The following is a 6707-nucleotide window of genomic DNA, read 5'->3' as shown; positions in this document are numbered from 1 at the left end:
AGAGGCATGAGAGAGGAGCTGGCCAGAACTGATTGGAAGGGAGCAGCAATGGCTAGAGTTTCTGGGGGTAATTTGGAAGGCGCAGGAAGAAGAAGTTTTCTAAAGCCCGCATGATACAGCTGTGGCTGACAAGAAAAGTCAAAGCCAAAATAAAAGCCGAAGAGCCAAATACAGTTCAGCGAAAATTAGTGGAAAGTTGGAGGATTGGGGTGTTTTTGAAAGCCAACAGAAGACAAGCTACAAAGGTCATAAGGAAAGAATCGGAGGATGTGTGCTTGAATTTTTATAAGACACGTGAAGTGAATTAGGCTATTCGGGCCATTGAATCTGTTCCACCATTCCATCATAGTTGATATGTTAACCCTCTCAACCCCATTCTCCTGCCTCCTTCCCGTAACCTTTGACGCCCTTTCTAATCAAGAACGTATCAACCTCTGTTTTAAATACACCCAACGATCTGACCTCCGAAGCCGTCTGCAGCAATTAATTCCATTGATTCACTTCACCACCCTCTTGCTGAAGATGTCCCCTCTCATCTCCATTCTAAATGGACTCTCTTCTACTCTGAGGCTGTGCCTTCTGATCCTAGACACCCCTACATCCTCTGCTCATCCACTCTATCGATGATAAGTTTCTATGAGATTCCCCTCCCCACCTCATTCTCTTATCTCCAATGAGTACAGATTCCAGATCCATCAAACGCTCCCCACGCGTTAACCCTTTCATTTTTGAGGAGCATTCACGTAACGTCCGTTGAACCCGCTCCAATGCCAGCAAATTCTTCCATGAATGAAGGGCCCAACGGTGGCGTAGCGGTTTTCCTGGCGCTGTTACTGCATCGCGGAGTAAGTGAATAACATTCACTCACAATATTCCAAGTGCGGTCTGACCAATGCCTTATAAAAGCTTCAGCGTTACATCTTTGTTCTTATATTGTAAATAACTGAATGTTAATATTGCACTTGCCTTCCTTACTACCGATTCTGAGTGGCGGGGCTGAGATATGTCTCTACCTTCCCTCCGCTAGCCTGCAGGTCACTCTTGGCCAAGGTGTAGCATCTATTTAGCCCCCTTCTACCCGATCAGGATTACGTGAAAACATGGAAGCTGGTCGTTTGAGCAGCGGCTGCATATCACAAGCCCTGGTTATGTGACTCCTGACGCCGGCAGACAGTCTCTGAAGAGAATTGTTAATAATAGCTAGGATCACGCTTCTTGTAAAGACGCTGGCCATAAGAAGGCAATGGCAAAAACAGTTCTGTCGAAAAATCTGCATGACCATGATGTTCAAAGAGCGCGATCGCCCACGCCGTACGACAGGGCACATAGTGACTCTTCGTGTTAGTGCGGCTTTCGGGGTCGCATGGGAGGCGCGGGATCGGATGTGCTCGACCCGGCTCATTTTATTATCGATGTTGATTATATCGATGTATAACAAATAATATTATCGATATTATTGTCACACGTAGCAAGATACGGACAATGGCATTTCATTTCAGTTTGCGTGCCATCTGGACCGGCCATAGACGGCGGTGGACCAGCAGGGCGCTCACAAGGATGCGCGGACTATAGGAACGCAGTCTAGTTACGACATACTGTATCCCCAAGTCGTACACCTTCTATACGGGATATACAATCAATGGGCCCTTTTGTAAGGCACACTTGTTTGTTGATGAGAATATCTAAACAGCCAGGCACGTGTCATCAATTCAATGCATTTCATCCAGCAACTTGTCAAACTGGCTGTGCTGATAAGTCAGGAGTTTAGTCTTACTTAGCATTTTTAAAAGCCAAACTGAGATTGAAAGATATATATCCAATGGCCACTTTATTAGGTAAATCTGTGCCCCTGCTTGTTAATACAAATATTTAATAAGCTAATCGTGTGGCAGCAACTCAATGCAGAAAAGCATGCAGACAAGTTCAAGAGGTTCAGTTGTTCAGACGAAACTTCAGAATTGAGAAGAAATTTGATTGAAGTGATTTTGACTGAGGAATGATTTTTTTTTAAATTCCAAACGGGGTGGTTTGAATATCTTATAAAGAGCTGGTTTCCTGGGATCTTCATATACTGCACTCTCTAGAAAAACAATAAAACGTCCGGTGAGCGGCAGCTCTGTGGGTGAAAACACCTTGTTAATGAGAGCGTTCAGAGGAGAATGGCCAGACTGGTTCAACCTGATGGGAAGGCGACAGTAACTCAAATAACTGTGTGTTACAATAGTGCTGTGCAGGAAAGCACCTCGGAACGCACAGCACGTCGAACCCTGATGTGGATAGGGTACAGCAGATGAAGACCACGAACATACCCTCAGTGGTCACTGTATTAGGTGTAGGGGGTACGGAGTAAAGTGGCCTCTGAGCGGAGTCTCAGCGAACACAAAAGAGAAACTTACCGAACGTACTCCTGGCTTCTGCAATGCACCAATCGATTCAAGATTCTTTATCGTCATTTGTCAGTACGCAAGTGATTGTTACTCCCGATCGGCAGTATAACAAAATACAATAACCAATAAGAAGATGATATCACAATAAAGCGGAAAAGCACGATCTCCAGGGTAGTCATTTCTGGATTCCTGCCCGTGACACGTGCCAGTGAGGGCAAGAATAAGATGATTTGGCAGATGAATGCGTGGCCGAAGAACTGGTGCCGGGCCAGGGGTTCATACTTCTGGATCACTAGGATCTCTTCTGGGGGAAGGTACGGCCTGTGCAACAGGGACAGATTACACCCAACTCCAATGGCTGCCAATATTGTTGCGGCCAAGTTTGCTTTTCGGGAGCTATTCGGGAGGGTTTAAATTAGTTTGCCAGCGAGCGATAGGAACTGGAGTGAGACTGCTGAGGATGAGACAGCAAGGACAGGATGGTGATGGGACAAATTCCAGATAACGGAATGAATGCTGCAATGCAAACGAGGGGACGAAATCGAAAGGGTAGATGATTACAGGACTGAAGGTGTCATATTTGAATGCGCGCAGTATACCGAACAGCGTAGATAAACTTGAAGCACAGTCACAGTTTGGCTTGTATGATGTGTGAATCTCACTGAATCGTAGCTGAAAGAAGATGGCAATGGGGCGGGGGGGGGGGGCTTAATATCCAAGGATACACAATCTATCGAGGGGGCTGGGTGGCTCTGTTGGTTAAAAAAAGAAATGAAATCATTAGAAAGAGATGGCAGAGCATCGGCAGGTGTGGAATTGTTTTGGGGTCGAGCTGAGAAACTGCAAGGGTGAAAAGACTTTGTTATATATAGGCCTACGACCAGCAGCAAAGATGTGGTCTACAAATTACAACGGGAGGTAGAACATCCATGTCAAAAGGGCAATGCTACGATAGTCATGGGGAGGGGGGGGGGGATTTCAATACGCAGGTAGACTGGGAAAAGGTTACCAATAAGGAGAATTTCTAGAATGCCTACGAGATGGCTTTTTAGAGCAGCTCGTGGTTGAACCAACGAGGGGAATAGCTATTCTGGATTGGGTGTTGCGCAATAAACAACGGTTGATTAGAAAACTTATGGTAAAGGAGTTCTTAAGGGCCAGTGATCAAAATATGATATAATTCACCTTGAAATTTGAGAAGATGAAGCTAAAGTCAAATGTATCAGTATTACAGTGGAGTAAAGGGAACTACAGAGGCATTAGAGTGGCCAAAATCGATTGGAAGGGCGAGACGAACAGGGATGACGGCAGAGATGCAATGGCTGGAGTTTCTGGGAGCAAGTCAGAAGGCACCGGGCAGATATATCCCGAAGAAGAAGAAGCAGTCTAAAGGCATGATGATGCAACTGTGGCTAACAAGAAAAGTCAAAGCCAACATAAAAACCAAAGAGAGGGCATATAATAGAGCAACATTAGTGGAAAGTTAGAGGACTGGGGACCTTTCCAAACAACAGACGGCAGCATTGAAGTTATAAAGGAAAGAAAGATAGAATGCGAAGATAAGATAGCCAATAATATTAAAGAGGATAACAAAAGTTACTTCAAATATATAAAGACTAGTAAGTATTAGACCACTGGAGAAGTATTGATGGGAGACAAGGAAATAGCGGACGAATTGAGGACATATTTTGCATCAGTCTTCACTGTGAAATATACTAGCAGTATGCTAGAATTTCGAGAGCGTCAGGGTGCAGAAATGCACGAAGTTGACAATACTGGGGAGAAGGTGCTCGGGAAACTGGAAGGACTGAAAGTAGGTAGTCACCTGACCAGATGGGCTACACTCCAGGGTTCTAAATGAGGTGGGTGAAAAGACTATGGAGGCATTAGCAATAAACTTTCAAGAATCAATAGACTCTGGCATGTTTCCAAAGGACTAGTAAAATGCAATTGTTACTGCAAGAAGGCAGAGAGGCAGAAGAAAGGTTATAATAGGCCAGTTAGTTTGACCTCAGTAGTTGGGAAGATGTTGGAGTTGATTGTTAAGAATGTCGTTTCGTGATTCTTGGAGGCACATGATAAAATAGCCCGTAGTCAGCATGGTTTCCTTAAGGGGAAATCTTCCCTATAGATTCTGTTGGAATTCTTTGAAGAAATAACAGATAAAAGAGAATCGGTGCATGTTGTCCACTTGGAATTTCAGAGGCCTTTGACAAGGTGCCACACATGAGGCTGTTAACAGTTTAAGAACCCATTGTATTACACGAAAGATACTAGTATGCATAAGGCATTGGCTACTTGGCAGGAGGCAAGGAATGGGAATAAAGGGAGCCCTTTCTGGTTGTCTGCCAGTGAGTAGTGGTATTCCACAGGGGTCTGTGCTGGAACCGATTCTTTTTACGTTTTATGTCAATGAGTTGAACGAAGGAATTGATAGCTTCGTAGCCAGATTTGCAGACAATATGAAGATAGGTGGAGGGGCAGGTAGGGTTGAGGAAGCAGAGAGGCTACTGAAGGACTTGGAGAGATCAGGATATTCAGCAAAGAACTGACAAGTGGAATCCAGTGTCTAAAAATGTGTGGTTATGCATTTTGGTAGAAGAAATAAAAGCATAGATTATTTTCTAAATGGAAAGGAATTGCTAAAATCTGAGATGCAAAGGGACTTGGGAGTCCTTGTGTACGACTCCTTAAAGGTTAATTTGGCAGGTTGGGTCAATGGCGAGGAAGGCAAATGCAATGTTGGCATTTATTTCGACAGGACTAGAATATAAAAACAAAGATATAGTGTTGAGGCTCTATAAGGCACGGGTGAGGCCTCATTTGGAGAATTGTGAAGAGTTTTTGGGCCCCTTATCAAAGAAATGATGCGCTGGTATCGGACGGGATTCAAAAGAGTTTCATGAAAATAATTCCAGGATTGACAGATTTTTCATAGGAAGAGCGTTTGATGGCTCGGGCCTGTATTCACTGGAATTAGGAAGAACAAGGTGGGGGTCACTTCACTGAAACCTATCGAATGTTGAAAGGCCTCGGTAGACTGGATGTGGAGAAGAAATTTCTTAAGGTGGAAAACTTAAGGTCAGAGAACACAGCCTCTATTGAGGAGGGCGATCATTTAGAACCGAGGTGAGGAGGAATTTCTTTAGCCAGACAGTGATGAATCTATGGATTTCGTTGCCACGGGCGGCTGTGGAGGCCAAGTAATCTGGCTTATTGAAGGCGGAGGTTGACAGTCTGTTGATTAGTCAGGGCATGAAGGGATGCAGGGAGGCGGCAGGAGACTGGGGCCGAGATGGGAAAGGATCAGTCATGGGGAAACTGCGGAGCAAACTCGATGGGCCAAGTGGCCTAATTCTGTTCCTATGGCCTTATGCTCTAAAGAAATATAAACACATATGATTGTAAATTGATTTAATGTTCATAAAGTGACGCTAGGCACTGGAGTGTCTGAACATAAGGTGTTTCTGATTGGAAATGATAAAGTAGTGGGGGTGTGGGGGTCTGATTGGAAATGATAAAGTAGGGGGGGCGATTTAGCGGGTGGAGGTAACGATCAGCTTTGCAGCTTTCGGAATGTAACTGTCTTTGAGCCTAGTGGTTCTAGCGTGGATGCGGTGTAACCTCATCCCTGTTGGGAGTGGGACGAACAAAGTGTGTGGAATCCTTTGTAACTTTAGTGGCCTTCTTCTGGCACCTTCTGTATACAGGTATATTGTATATCCTTAATGGATAAGAGAGGGTGCCCAATGAAAAAGGGTTGAGCGAGCTAAGTTTTTTTTTCTTTGGAGAGAAGGAATGTGAGAAATGACCTGATAGAAGTGTACAATATAATAAGAGACGTAGGTAGGCTGGTGACGTCGATGGGTTTGGCAGTTCTAACTACCCGTGTAGAGCCCTCCTTTCCGCCGCAGTAGAGTTTTCACATCAGTCCCTCTCCAGAATGACGCTGTACCTTAGGTCAATGCAATTTCACGCGACAAGTTATGAACAAGCGCGCATTGGCGTGCATCTTCTTGGATGTGTGTGTGTGTGTGTGTGTGTGTGTGTGTCTGTGTGTGTGTGTGAGTGTGTGTGTGTGTGTGTGTGTGTGTGTGTGTGTGTGTGTGTGTGTGTGTGTGTGTGTGTCTGTGTGTGTGTGTGAGTGTGTGTGTGTGTGTGTGTGTGTGTGTGTGTGTGTGTGTGTGTGTGTGTGTGTGTGGTATGTGTGTGTGTGTGTGTGGCTGTGTGTGTGTGTGTGTGTATGTGTGTGTGTGTGGTATGTGTGTGTGTGTGTGTGTGTGTGTGTGTGTGTGTGTGTGTGTGTGTGTGTGTGAGTGT

This window comes from Hypanus sabinus, chromosome 6 (genome assembly GCF_030144855.1).
Source record: "Hypanus sabinus isolate sHypSab1 chromosome 6, sHypSab1.hap1, whole genome shotgun sequence".
Classification (NCBI taxonomy): domain Eukaryota; kingdom Metazoa; phylum Chordata; class Chondrichthyes; order Myliobatiformes; family Dasyatidae; genus Hypanus; species Hypanus sabinus.
This window is presented reverse-complemented; position numbering follows the sequence as displayed.